Raw genomic sequence first — 16,283 nt, 5'->3', positions numbered from 1 at the left:
AAAAATAAGTAAAATTTTAAATTTAATGAAATATAAATAACAGAGGAGAAAAATCCAATCAATATATTCGTCTTTTAAACAAATTATGACTTATTAGAAATAAGTAAATATTGAAAATAAATTGCCTTGAAGAATGAGAAATGCTGTTGCTTATCGTACAATCCAAAGCTCAATAAGAATCCCATCCGGCCACATCATATACAGCCGGCAACAAGGCGGTGAAAAAAACAAAAGATCTTTTGCTCAAAGTAAAAAGTCCCTGTTTGATTCTGCTAAAGATAGATTTTTAATAAATTTTGATAAAAATTGATAAAAATTGTGCTTCTTATTAATGGCTGATTAAAATTAATTATTTATTTTAACTTAAATTTTTTGTCAACTTTTTTAACTAAAGCAACCAAGTGTTAAGATTTTCACTAGAGAAAATATAAATGTGACAATTGGCTTTTCATTCATTTATTTTTTTTTGTTATTTTTACTCTATTTATTTTGGAAAATTATGTCCCCCAAGTATTGATGATGTCCAAGCCAAAACCACCTTCTTCACATATGTGCATCTATGCACTATTTTATTTATTTATTTATTTTGTTTAAGTTCCCATTTATTAATTTTAAGAAGTCTATTTCTTATCTCCATTAGTTTCTAAGCTTTTCCTCGTTCTTCTTTAATTTTTAGGCGACTGTAATAATCTTAAGATAAATAGTAAGAATATGATTTGAATAGTATCATAAGTATGCTTTTTAGTTGCCTTTTTGAAGATTATTTGCATCATAAAAATGACACTACTGATTATAAAGTTCGATATAAAGTTATGACGATCTTTGTTAAACCAAAGTCCTGCGTCGATGCTCGAGAGAGACCGTTTAGAAACTAAAATACTGTGTCATACCCCGCTATTATTGGTATTGTTCACATTAATTTTTCCTCTTTTTGCTAATATATTGTTTTGATTGACCATAGTGACGGCACTATCAGGATACTTGCACATGCACATATAAGTGAGTCCTTCAAAACTTTGTGTGGACTTTGAAGCCATTAAATGAAGTCCCTATTTGGCCCTATTTCTTAGAACTCAAATTTATTTATTTATTTATTTTCAATCTCATATCTAAGAAAATGGTTTTGCTACATATACATTAAAACTTATAGATTAGTTTACCAACAAATGATTTGGCAAAATTTAATTAAGTCAAAATCTCATCAATCAAATAAAAATAACTAATATTCCCTATTTTCTTTTTGACACCTCATTAATCTGTAAAAGATTCGGCAAATAGTCGTGTAGAAACAAACATTTTCTTTAATGAAATCAATAACCTTTATCAACTTTTTGACCATAATTTCACTAACCTTTTATCAAAATTTACAAAAAATCTAATTTTACCCAAATCAATTAGGGACAAAATTTCATACCAGACCTTTCAACATCTAGTACCATGAATCGATTCTATTATATCAACAAGAACAGCAACACCATAATACAAACATACCAAACACGTTTTAATGCATTTTATCCTCAGACGGACCATCCCAGCCTTATCTTCATTGTAAATAGAATTAGGCAAATATGCGAACCACGAAACTCGGCCCTTTTCACCTTTCAATTGTGTCAGCCAAGAATTAGGCAAATATGTGAAACACGAAACTTGGCCCTTTTCACCTTTCACTTGTATCAGCCAAAATTCATCAATAGATACAAAAGAACTCTTGACTAATACAAACAATAGATGAGCTGTAATGTCCTATAGCTCCTGCTTTCTATTTCAACTTTTAAAATGTGTTGGAAAAGAAATAGGAAACAGATAGTTCTAGTATCTGATGAAGTAAAAGTTTACTTGATTACGTGATGGCGCAACATACATCACCATATGAAAAACCATCATGTTTTATGGGAGGTGAGTTCCGTTGGAAGTGCTTCTGGACCTGAAATGAGAGCATCATTAGAAATTGTCATCTGCAAGGGAAAATTCTTGCTTAACTGAACCAAATACTTTCTTATCGAGATAATCAGAAAAAAGTCGCATTGTGTGAAAATAAATTTACAATATATATGCAAATGCAATGATTGTTGCCATTACCGTAAGGCCATCTCCAACCACAACACCATTGCACCATTTTGCACCATTTTTTGGTGCAAAATTGCTCCAACCCAACACCAAACTTTGCACCATTTTGCACCATTTTGCACCAAAATGGTGCAAGTGTAAAATGCCAATTTTGCCCTTATTTTACATTTCCTAAATAAATTTGTTGAGGGTATTTATGTAATTTGTGCTATATATTTTTTAATACAATAAATTATTATTATTTTTATTAATATTAATAATTATTTGTGTTTAAAATAAATTTTAAATGTAAGACATAATAATTAATTAATTAATTAAAAGACGAAAATAATTTAAAATACATCAAACACGATTAATTATTTATTTATTTAGTAATTTATGTATTTCTGAAATAATTAAATAAATAATATTTCAAATAAGTAGATTATAAAGAATAAAAAAAGGGAAGAAAATGGTTAAATACTGTTCATTTGGTGTAATTTTTGGTGTAATGGTTGGAGATGAATTTTAGTTTGGTGTAAGATTTGGTGCAAAATTTGGTGCAAAATGGTGCAAAATTTGGTGCTGGGTTGGAGATGGCCTAAACATATTAGAGAATTATGGTTCAGGAAAAAGTGAAAACAACACATAATATATGGGTTCTAATACTCATATAAAGATATTTACCTCTACCAAATTGTTGTGCAATTTTACAAATTCTTCTTGTGTAATGTTCTTAAGAGTTTGCTTGAGCTGGTAGACATCTTTCTCCTTTAGTATGACCGAAAATTTATGCCAATTTAGAATGTCATTAAATGGCAGATCATAAAAATTAGAGTACCACTGCAAGCAAACATCCAAAAAAATATATATATATATCAAAAAAATTAATCAAATTATTAGATTTGAAAATTAATCAAATAATTAGATTTGAGTCATGGAGAAAAATGAATAAACGTCTAAATGCATGAAATCCAGAAAGATGGATTATTCTGAGAAATTTAAAACATAAGCGGAGGGGGGTGGGAAGGAAGTATAATTTTTTTAAGGCCTTAATTTAATTGAGTACTTAAAACTAATAACTAAAAAAATAAAATATCCAACAACTTGGGAAAAAATCCAAATAAAGATTCTTTGGCGAGTACGAGTTGTGCTTCATACGCACAGAAAGGACAATAGATTCAAAATGGACGGAAAGACGTTCACTTGATGGATTGGACAGAAAATTTAGACTAACGGAAAAGCTTGGTAAAAATCTGCCCTGCCAGGATTGGCTGAAAGCGAAGAAGAAAAGGGTAAAAGCAAAGAGGCTTGCTCAATTCACTATGACAAACACAGCCTATTCTTTCTTCATTCCAAAAAATAAAAAAATAAAAAAAAAAATAAAAAAGGAGGAGGGGAAGAAGGAGAAGAAAAACTGATGACAAAATTGCCCACTTCTGATTTTGACTACTGAAAATACCATCCTATCCACCAAAATTATTGTGTTTAACAACTGGAAAGACGGAGACCATAAAACTGAAACAAGACTGTTTATCACAGAAATGCCTTAAAATGAAATTGTCTTTCACATGATAACAGTGTAAGTGCTATTCTGAGACCAAAAAAGACACATGGCCAACTTCCCACTCATTGTTCACATCTCTATTATGCAAGTAACTTCAAGATCTACCACAGAATGTCAACTGGACATAATATGAGAAAAATATCGTCTCTGTTTCACAGATAGAACTTGCATCTTTCTACTTTCATTATCCTCCACACTTTCCATCCCTCTTACCAAACCAGCCCCAAGTAATTCTTAAATAATAAACAGCAAGACACAATGAAAACCCAAATACAATTGCAGAGTGGTCTCCTGAGTTCTCATATGCTCAGGAAGCGTGTGAACGGTATAATGCATTTTAAGTAAACAAGACATGCATTGATCTAAAGAGTAGTAAATGCTCATATGGGAGTAAAAAAGGTTAATTTGTTTCAAGATCTAGTACTATTAAACATTAATTCAGCATTAAATGCCATTGTCATTTAAGAATATTACAATTTAAAGGTGTCACAAGGCTTACAATTTCTTTTCATCACAGTATACACAAATGCCATTGAGAGCAGCGATTTAATAAAATCTAGTTCTACAAAATTTAGAAAATTATCATTTTATATTCATAATCTTTATTCATTTGTCATTCATTTAGATATAAATTCCTAATCATTGTAATTACACTTTTCAGGATCAAGCACTTTCATCTTTCAAATGAGTTTAAGCTTTGTGCGCCCTTTATAGAAGTCAGAGAGTGACCTTAAGTAAATTGTGCTGAAATCTTAATTTATCAAATCACCCTGGACAAGAATATTGTCTTGGTCATGGATATGTATACGACTTAGCAAGCACAATGAGCAACCAGTTGTCACTAGAAGACTTACAACTTCTTCTAGCACCATTATAGGTGAAGAAATCCTATTAACAAGGAAATCCTGGAGAGCAAATGGTATCATTATGTAGGTCTTGCGTGTTATGTTCCACTACTGGTGAAAGACAGCATAACCCTCATCTTGTTCAGTGGGAAAAAGTTCTAGTGCTCTTCATTCAGTGTCTTTATCGTGCATGGAAGATGAAAAAATTATAAATCGAAAAAGACAAATTTATAAAACCAGGCATCTAAAAGAGTTAAAACTCTCACCAGGGATGCACCCGTAATGTATGGAATCTGCTATACGAGCACAGTTAACCTGGGAGCCACCAGGGCAAATGCAGAACTTAGTCCTGTAAAATCTCTTCTGATACACTAGATGTCCAGTTGCCCTGTTTATTCTGTTGTTTGAAACATCAAGTTCTGTGTCATTCTCCCATACACGTGCCAGGATAACCCGAATTTTAGAGTTTCTATGCCCAGCCCAGAAACCAAGAGTTGTCCTGCATGTTTATTTAACTTTAAGAAAGTAAATATTTTAAAGAACACTCGTGTTTCTTTTTCAACCAAGTATAACGGGCAACACAATAGGAGAAGTACACGCTACATCAACAGTACTGGATTAACAAGTCAAGAATACACAAAGTATAGGACATTAGTATAGAAGGAAGAGCAAAAAAAGGTACATGCACAATATTAAGTGCACACAAAAGAGAAATTAACTCAGTGAAATTTATGTAACAAAAACATAAACAAAAGCAAAACCATAAACCACAGAACTTGCAGTGAATTAACAAATTCACTGTAAATGCTCGATTTCCTTGGTTTGCCAGAAAAGAAAATCAAGTATAAGAGCATTCAGGAAAACTTCTGCATGTTTTTACCAAAATTTTCTTCAATAAAAAATATAAACAGTTAACCGACAAACAAATGAATGTCTGCCAACGTTGTGACTTCAACTATTAACATAGATGATATAGACAAAAGCTTCCATAGTATATGAATTATGATTTACTTTAGAAATTCTTGTATTGTTCATATAAATAGGTAAATCATTCTTCACTCTAACAAGCAAACCACATTTATTCACAGGTGAAGCCAGGTAAAATGGATTCCATCTGATGCTCCTTGCTCCTCACCATTTAAATTACAGATTTTGGGTCCACTATTTTCCCAGGCCCAACAACAAAGAAACTGAAACCACTCAGCCATTTTAATTAGGGTGAGAGGCACGATGCATTGAACCAAAAAAATTTTTCACCAAGATTTTCATAGATGAACATGAAAATGCTTAACCTGCAACTTAAAATGAATTACTTCTTTCGCACCCCAATAAAATTAAGAAAGCTCTCCAAAAAATGATTAATTGTGATATTAGGTCATTTAGAGATACAACAATGCAGAGAAAGTTCTCTAGATAAACAATTTGCTGATTTTTTTTACATGCACACCCAAAAACATTTCTCCTCAAGATTGAGCACAGATGCGTAGTTGAATATTATAATTTGATGCAGTATAATTCAGTAGTTAGAATATTAAGCTTAAAGTATAACACACCAACACTTTCAAACAAACACATACTTAGAATATTAAGCTTAAAGTATAACACACCAACACTTTCAAACACACACATACACGAAGAAAGAAGCTTAAAGTATAACACACCAACACTTTCAAACACACACATACTTAGAATATTAAGCTTAAAGTATAACACACCAGGGTGGGGGGGGGGGGGGGGGGGCCGGGGGGGGGGGGGGGGTTGGGGGAACGTCTTTCTATGTCATTGCATAGGAACTGCAGAAGATGTTTAATACATAATTAGTCCATTCTCATGGTGAGAGTGAGGATGTTTGAAAAATTGCAACTTTCAGATCAGCGAAAAGGCAACTTGATGTAGGATGAATAATAAAGAAAGAAAAGGAACGGGGAGGAGAAACAGAGAGAAGGGAGAAGAGGAGAAGAAACCAGGGGAAGAGAGGGGAGGGAGAAAACGGCTGCAAGCCAAACAATATTTCAATTATAATTTATCATCAACTGTCTCAAATGAGAAACAAAACAGAAACAAATAGCAGAACACAAACCCTAAAGAGAAGGGTTTGGACCAAACCCACTAAATAAGCCCAACAACGAAAACATAAACAATAGTCCAAATAAAATATAATTAATAGTCCAAATAAAAAATAAATAATAAATGGATGTCCGCATCAACTCTCCCGGGGTGGGAGAAAACTCGACCCCGTCGAGTAGATAAAGCAGAATGTTGCACTGAATCTGATGCGAAAGGCTCCAAGTCATGCCACGGGGGACGATCTTTCTCGATGACCAAATACCGAAACTCCACAAATGATAACAAGGATAGTTGTAGCTTATCCTTAAGGATATGATCCAACCAAGGAGAACGATCTTTCTTTGTAATCACATACCGATACTGAACTCCCAATAGTAAAAATTCATGCCACTCATCCCCAAAATCAGAACATGTTTATCTAAAATAGCATCAATTACATCTTTGTGTGCTGTGACATGTGTTATTGGAGTGAAAATTGTAATATCTTTAGGTTGGGGATCCACATAAAGAAGTAGAAAAGGATCATCAAGGAAATTAAAAAGGCTTTTGTAAGTAACTAAGTCTTCAATATGTAAAGTAGAGTGGTGACCAAAATGTGATGAAAAATTAATGACATGTGCGTATGGACCAACATGCTTTAAAACTTTAAAAGGACCAGCACTACTGGATTGCAATATAACATAATCCCCAATATGAAATTGAAAATATTGTTTATGTAAATCAGTTTGAAGTTTATATAATGCATTACTTGCGTGAAGTTGTTTATTGATCTTAATATGCAAGTCATGAAGATGATGCACAAATGCTTCAACTGATATCGACACACTAGCATGTGGGGACATGAAAATAAGGTCTAACAGCCGCCTAGACTTATAACTATGAACAGCTTCAAATGGATTCAAACCTAGAGACCAATTTACAGAATTGTTATACGCAATTTGAACAGTTGGGGGAATCAAGTGGGGAATCAAGTCCCAATTTCTAAGATTTTTCTGGACTAGAGACTTGAATAAATTGCCAGGACTTTGGTTAACAATTTCATTTTGACCATCAGTTTGAAGTTGGTCAGTAATGGGGAATGTTGATTTAATGCTAACCACAGGCGACTAGATTCTCCAAGGGTGGCCAGTGAAATCATCAGGCTCTTTGAGTTGTGCAAGGATATGACATATAACATGTGACCGATAGTTGTCAGAAACAAGGGGTATAGTATCTAAAGTCTCGGGAAGAGTCTGGAGTCCACCTAAAGAAGTGTCCTCACTATTATCCAAGTCATCAAAATCTTCAAGTTTAGGTTCATAGACTAGATCTTCTAATGGCATATCTATTACATTCTTTCGTTCTTCCATGACTAAGGTTCGATTAGTACATTTGGAAGAAATGTGGCCAAAGTCTTTACAGTTGACGCACAACAAGTGAGAAGAAGACCTTGGAGTTTTAGAAATTCTACCCTGATTTTCCAAGATTGGAGAACCATTAGAAGGGGGAGGTCCTAGAAGGGACTTAACGGGAGGAGGTGGAGCCAATGAAGCCAAATGATGATTATAAAAAATTTTACCCTTATTTTTCAAAATTGGAGGAACATCAGATGGGGGAGGCCCTAGAAGGGACTTAACGAGAGGAATTGGAGCCAATGACACCGAAGGATGATTGTCAATATGCTTTCTACATGGAAAAGGAGATTGTGGACTATCACGACCTTTACAATTATTTTTCCAAATAGGAGGAACATTAGACGGAAACGGTTTTATGATAGACTTATGATGATGTGACGCTAATGAGATGGGTGAGCGACGATGACCACGCTTTTCATATGGAGTACTAATAATCAACTCATAATCTCGAGCTAAAGAGTAAGCGTGATCAAGAGTAGTGACACCTCGAAGGAAAAGCTCGTGCTTAAGATCATCTCTCAGACCTTGGCTAAACCTACTCAAAGTCGTGCTCTCATCCTCAATTAAATGACATTTGATTCGAAATTCCTCAAATTGCGCGATATACTCAGTCACTAATTGATTTCCTTGTTTAAGGGCATTCCATTGAGTAAGAATTCCAAAATTATCTCGTTCTCGCTCACGAATCTGATCCCTATCCTTACAATCGGGTCGAAAGTATTTTTGATTACCTTGTCCACGATGTTGTCTATTATGGGACACCTTAAAATTATTAACATCAATCAAATGAGGGATGTGTTTAAAATTTTTCGAACTAACAGATAGGGCCTTATTCTCTTCAAGAGTAGCGGTCATTTGAATTTGAATAGCCGCTATTTGTCGGGTGAGTGCATCGAATTGTGAGGGGTTCATGTTTAAGGTACTAGAGCTAGAAGTGACAAGATGACCAATATGTAACTATATGCAAAGCAATACTACCTAAATGAAATGCAATAGAGAGATCAATATGCATCAAGGACCAACGATTAAAACATCAATTTGAAATTCTCTCTCTCTCTTTTCTTCCCTTCCAAAAATGCAAGTTAATAGTGCTGATGCTTGTAAATAATAAAGCAAGGGTCCAATGCTTGTTAAGATCAAATGGTATTGTCAAGATTTTCAATCAGGTAGATAAAAGAGGTAACAATGGCACATCAATTCAGTGATATAAATGGGGCAACAATGGCAAGTCAATTCAATGAGTGATTCCAGTCAAGTGAAGTTTGAGGCCAAAGTTGTGATAGTAACAGCAACACAAAGAATCTAAGTGATGCACTTTTAAAAAAAAAACAGCAGTATAAACCAATGAGAATTAGGAGATAGCAACTCCCTGTAGTTTAGTTTTGATTATTTGTATGCCGCTTGATTTGAATTGCCAACTTATGAGCCCCAACTATGCTTCTGTTCTTCCCTTCGTGTCCAATGGTTTTAACCTCTGGTGTGGACGTAAAACTGAGTGTGGTGACTGTGGCTTTTAGATTGTTGAGATGGACGAGGAAATATATGAGTGTGGTAACTGTGTGGAAGTGTATGATCTTGGGTTGGTGGTGGTGGCGGCCTACGGCGATGAAGCGGTAGTGTTCTAGATGCCTGGGTACAATAGATAATGAAGTGATAGCGTGATGGTGATTAGAGGCGATGGCAGCAAGAGAGTGGTTGTGAGAGAGGAATCGGGTGAAACTGTGAGGTATTTGATGTTAATTGATTGGTTATAATCGGGCTTGGTCGGATATTTGGGACTGGGCCAAATGGGAAGGGGTTTAGATCCTGTTATAGAGATGGGCCAGTTTGGGTTAGTGTTTGGAGAGTAGACTTGGGTCGTAGAGAGTAGGCTGGGTTAGTTGGGCTAAATATGTGATAAATGGGCTGAGGATTGGGTTATTGGCCAGATTGGATAATTGGGTTGATGTAATGGCCTTATTGGGCTGAATATGAGATGTGGATAATGGCCTCTAGGACTTGGGCTACTTATGATTATGTGGATGTAGATTGATTCTGAGTAACGGGTTAAATGATTTGGAGACTAGAATATTTGACTGGGTGTTATAATGGACTGTTTGGATTAATAATTGATTGTGTGTATGGATTAGGGTTTGCAGGAAGTAGCAGCAGTAACATAACAACTCGGATTTTTTTTCCCGCGGATGAACAGTACCCGGGAACAGTTTTTTTTTTTTTTTTTTTGGGAAAAGAACATTTTTTTTTTTTTTTTTGTTGGGAAATTGACAGATTGCAAAACTGAAATTCTGGGCGTAACAGTACCCCAATGAAAAATAATTTTTTTTTTTTTTTTTTTAACCTAGGAAGGAAAACTGCTATCTTCCAACAAATCCTTTTCGTTTCTGCTGTTCAACAAGTTTTCGAAAAAGGGAAAGAAGAAAATTTTGAATTAGAAGAGAAAAATACCCAAGATTTAGCTCTGATACCACTTTGATGTAGGATGAATAATAAAGAAAGAAGAAGGAACGGGGAGGAGAAACAGAGAGAAGGGAGAAGAGGAGAAGAAACCAGGGGAAGAAAGGGGAGGGAGAAAACGGCTGCAAGCCAAACAATATTTCAATTCTAATTCATCATTAATTGTCTCAAATGAGAAACAAAACAGAAATAAATAGCAGAACACAAACCCTAAAGAGAAGGGTTTGGGCCAAACCCACTAAACAAGTCCAATAACGAAAACATAAACAATAGTCCAAATAAAATATAACTAATAGTCCAAATAAAAAATAAATAATAAATGGATGTCCGCATCACAACCAACAAACGAAAAAGAGCACATAAAAACGGGATGAATACCATAAGGAAGAATATACATCACATATTATTCAAGCCTCAAGAGGTTACATATCACAGGACATACCTGTTTCCCACATCATTTCCTCCAGCTAGAAGGGCAAAGGGCTGCAGAACATGTGGGAGGGAAACATCTTTGTGTGGTATAAATCCAACATCATAGCTCGGAAAGCAAACGACACGAATTGAATTCTTTATGAGAAATGGAAGTCCTTCAGTGGCCCTCACACCAACATCATGGCAAGTAACAAAAAAGTGATCTGCACCCAGAGTTCTATTCCAATAAGGATACTTGGACATCAAGCTCTCCACATAGTTCTGTACAATTACAGTCATGTTCTCATATGATATCCCCTGCACGTTATGATAAGAGAATCATTTAGCAGAATGGAATGGCTCAAACTATGGTGCAAATATAACAACAATATTACAGGGCTAAGACCATTTACACCATTAGTATCAGAAAAATCCAATAAATTTAATCAGCAAACTTTTAGAAGATGCAAGACCCAGGTTAATGCTCATGCAATGCATCAGACACATTGAGTCTGCAATCATTTTCACTTCCATCTACATGAGCTGTACCTCTTTGTTCCATGAACAAGGTACAATTTATAAAAACGAAAATACAACCCCAATCATCCCCATGCTGCTTGCAATACCATTGAATACCACCTCACAAAGACAATCATGCAACGGCTCTCTCTCTCTCTAAAACCTTCATCAACAATTGCCTCATTCTTTTCCCTCAATTATGTACCACTAGTACTGCATTACCTCACTTTCTAAACACTCCATATTCGTTCAGAAATTTCACTGATTCCCAATAAATCAATAACTTGCATGGTAAAATGTTCAGCATAGAGGTCGTCATAATTTTTTAGAAAAAAATTAAAACCCATAGCAAATTTTCCAGATCAGGCAATCAACAAAGACGTGTGAAGAGAAAACTATGGGTGTACAGGTCCATACATGTGAATTCCTATATGCATCGTGGAAGTGTTGAGAGCATAGGGAATTAAGGAATGATGGGAGGGGACCAAAAAAATAGAATAAGCAATGCATAACGGACTTTGAAATTATTCAAGGATGAAGCATCTAGTTCCACTTAGGCCTTGAAATGCAATACGTTCATTAATAATATAATACACCTAATCTTCAAATTTCATTATCAGTCATACACAGAACCGTAAAGGGTGACTAAGAATTGTCTCACTATGCAGATATGCATAAACAATTAATAATCATCTAATACTAGAAGGGAATTTACATATATCTAAATAATTGTAAAACCCATTATGCAATACTTTACATGTCAATAAGGTTGAAAAATTAATCTTTTGAGCAGACAGACAAAATTTAACAAATTCACAGCAAACCATGCCCCTGTTTGGTTTAGATCAAGGTCAAATTTTCATAGAATTTGATAAAAGTTGATGGAACATGTGGTTGAAAAGTTGCGGGTCCATAAAATGCGTGATTAAAAATAATTGTTGAAATTGAATTAGAATGTAATCATCTTTTTTAGCTGAACCAGTCAGAGGCCGTATTAAAAATTAATACCATCATACATATTGGCACGTCTGCATCAATAAGCATCAACATTAAAGTCCCTTTCCACGAACTAAAAGAAACACAAACTCCATCAAATTAAGCGGGTTTATCTTGCCTCGCATCTTATGACAAGAGATAGGAAGGACGAACAAATCTGCCTGATCCGGATCGTCTGTAACATACTTACTCTCCCTAAGATTTTGAAAGAAGTAGCCCTCGCTAGCGTATTTTCCTGTCAGCTTCCTTGGAGTCTGGTAATAAGCGCTCGGATCCCCGTCCGGATGTATACACACCTTCAATCTCCTTTACATTTCCTCGTAGTTCAATTTGAAAATCTTCGGCGAATGATACAGCGCATCATCAAAACCCTCCTCATCGCTTGTCGTTGTTGCCTTCAAATCAGAAGAAACACAAAGAGAAAACAATTAGGAATTAAGTTAGCATTCGAAACGAAAAGGGAAGAATTGATTATACCTGAGGCTGAGAAACTTGTACGGTGTGGGGTGTGGGTGTGGGTGTGGGTGTGGAAGTGGAAGGTTGGAGAGAAGAGGTGTGGAGGGATTTAAGTGAGAGGTAAGTGAAGAAGAGTAGCGTTTGGATGGCAAGCGTGAGGAGAGAGCCTTGGAGAGTGCAGACCGCGGCGGAGGACGGTGGCTCTAGGTGTTTCACCGCCGACATACCCGGCCGCTTCAATTAATTTTCTATATTGCAATTTGTTTGGATGCTGTTGCTTCAGTGTTTTAATTTCCAGATGCAGACAACAAAACATAGGTACGGTTGATACTTTTTTTTTTCTAAAAAAAGAAAATGTGTAGATCTAGGCGTCTAGCCTACGTTTGGCTCATAAGAGTTAATTAACAAATAATCCTTGAAGTTCAAGTGAAATTTCAATTTCAACCTTGAAGTGTATCTTTTAGCTATTTAGTCACTAAAATTAAGGGCTTGTTTGGGAGGTATTTTTAAATGGAAAAAATAATATATATTTTTTTTTATAGAATTTGTAATTAAAAAGTAAGAATGTCACATTGAACATGTAGTTGCAAATGATTTCAAAAAAAAAATAATAATTTTTTAAAAACTCTATATCAAACTAGCTCTAAATGACTATAAACAATTGGTCTATCCAAACATGCCGAAAATAAAGCCCTAATCCGGTGCCTATTAAAATTTATATTTTAATCTAAGTCAAAATCAATAATTAATTTTGACCACATATTTTATGGGTCCCATAACTTTTCTACCATATTTCATCAACTTCTATCAAAATTTACTAAAATTCAAAGTTTAATCCGAATCTAACAAGGGCAAAGTAACATTTATTTTAGCTTTTTACTAAAACAAAAGTTGCATTTTATTAAGATTAGCAAAACAATATGCTATTTGCAAGTGCTTGGTCATGCTTACTTGTTCATTAGTGTAATCGTCGATCTTACCATCAGACTGCCTATAATTGCGCCACTTTCCTCATAGAATCCATCGGTTTAACCTCGAATGCTGAATTCTATGGTAGGGAATGCTGATGGAAAATGGTAAACGAGTTTAAGCATAAATGTGGGCATTCAATGTACAAATCGTTTCCTAAAAAAATAGATAAAATTAAAGTTTTCCAATAGCGTTTCCTATATATATATATTGAAGATTATATGTCTGGGCTACATGTTCCAGTATGTGTGTCATTACTACAAGAAACCTGCTTCGTAGTACTTGTCTTCAGCTAGTTTTGTCGAACATGGGACATGAAAAAAAAAATTGAGGATGAGTTATCTTTAAAGGAATCAACTACTAAAATGTTGAAAGATTCAAACTCTATTGCCATTCGAATGGTTATAAGCTCACAAGCTTGTCTACTTCACTGCCCCAATATTTTGCAACATCTGGCAAAAGCCTATGCACATTATTGAAATTTGTGTTATCAGCAAGATGGCAAGCCAACATTTTTATTTGAAATTCTTTTCTGAGATATTCTACACGAATCCAATTACCAGGAACTATTGTCAATGTATCAAACCTTGTTAATTCTACCAGGCAAGTAACACTTCTAAAGCTTATTATCTTCCTATTTAGGTGAGCTTATTTCTGTTAGGAAAATACAAAAGGAAATTAGGAATACTAATGGAATTATATATTAATGGAAAGAAATGTTATAATAAACAAAGTAATAATAAAAGAGAGGAAATCTGGTTGTTAATAATATTGAAAGGAATCAAGGCTAGTGTTGTATACAGTTTCCTTCAAAAAGATTCGTCCTCCACCATTGTCCAAGATGAGTGATAGACTTAAAACCTTTGAATCATTGTTACATTTTCATTCAAAGTATTTTTATTTTTGAATATTTTCCAACAATTTCTTAACAATAAGCCACCAAACATGCCAAATGTTTCAGCTTTGCAATACAAACAAATGCTGTGTTTAGCCATTTGGGGTCTAAACACAAGGTACAGGACCCTAGGCCTAGTTGAAATAGCTCTGTGCACTACTATACCTCAACCGTACTTCTTTGCTTCCCCACCCATCTTGACTTCCCATCTCTCACTTATGAATTGTTCTATTCGAAGGACAATAAATTTTAAATACATACATATTTGCAAGTCATAGCCACCACATATAGGCAAAATAAAAGCCTGAAGAGTGAATACAAGCAATGAAAGAATAAAATAGTAAGTATATATAAAAGAACAACTTGTGACTTGAATAGCTTGGCTTGATTACCAAGACTGTGTATTACATTTTTATTTATAAAGGAAGAAATAACAAGATTAAAGAGTTCTAAGGAGAGAAATAAGAAGAAATACATCCAATAACTAGAATCTAATTATCCACTAAGAAGATATCGTTAGAATTTGGGTGTGATCCGAATTTCTTGTTGAAATAATTGTAGAGTTCTAACTGAAGTACACATCAAGAGGAATTCTAATTGGAATGCTATTGAGAAATCCTACTCTAGTGTAATTGACAAAATCTAGTTAAGGTTTTATTTGTCAGCATATTGAAAGTTGGAATATGTATTGGACTTGATGAGATCAAATAAGGAAACTTTTGACATTTTATTTCATCTACAACTCTACTTCTGGGGATTATTTTTTCCTATAAATACTAGACTATTTTTTTTAAAGTTCTATGAAGCTTTATTGCTGTAGTTGTATTCTCTTCATATTGTTATTGAATAAAACATCGGTTCATCTACTTAACTCTCTTTTTGTTTCTTTACTTTATTCTTGTTCTATTGGTTGTGATCTTACATATTTCATATTACACAATTATATCTCAATTCTTGCATCGCCTACCAATCCAACAAGGTGGTTTCAGAGTTGTTCCGACTTCAACAAGTGGTATCAGAGTTGGGCTGCAAGTTTTTCATGATTTAATCAAGAATTTTTCAAAGATAGCTATTTTGAAACATGATATTTCATTGCTGAATCGCAATACAAGATTTTCACTATATTAAGCAAAGATAAGGATTATTTTGGCGCAGATGGATTTAGACGACGCGTTGTTAGGTTTTGTTAAGATGCCAGGTGATTAGACAACAGAGGAGAAGCAACAGAAGGATATGAAGGCTCTATCACAGATTCATCTTCACCTCTCCAATAACATTCTGCAGGACGTCTTGAAGGAGAAGATAGCGGCGACTTTGTGGTTAAAACTGAAGCAGTTGTACATGACGAAAAGTCTTCAGAGCAATGCATCTTAAGCAAAGGTTGTATTCCCATCGCCTGGCTGAAGGATGGCCGCTAGAAGACCACCTTGCTGTGTTCAAGGAAATCGTCGTAGATTTAGAGACATTGGAGGTTAAGTATGATGAGGAGGATCTGGCTTTGATCCTCTTGTGTTTGCTGCCCACCTTTTATTTGTCATTCCGAGACACAATCTTGTACAGTCATGATATGCTTACCATTGAAGATGCTGATGATGTTTTATACTTAAATGAGAAGATGAAGCATCTGGTTGGAGTTTTATCTAAGGATGAGGAAGCTCTGGTAT

At 34.7% G+C, this 16,283-nt stretch overlaps 1 pseudogene; it reads right to left on the bottom strand.

Moving 5' to 3' along the window:
- Positions 1-1,572: 1,572 nt before the first annotated feature.
- Positions 1,573-13,063, bottom strand: LOC111373469 (annotated as a pseudogene).
- Between the last annotated feature and the right edge of the window lie 3,220 nt (positions 13,064-16,283).

This window comes from Olea europaea, unplaced genomic scaffold (genome assembly GCF_002742605.1).
Source record: "Olea europaea var. sylvestris unplaced genomic scaffold, O_europaea_v1 scaffold1135, whole genome shotgun sequence".
Lineage (NCBI taxonomy): Eukaryota > Viridiplantae > Streptophyta > Magnoliopsida > Lamiales > Oleaceae > Olea > Olea europaea.
This window is presented reverse-complemented; position numbering and strand designations above follow the sequence as displayed.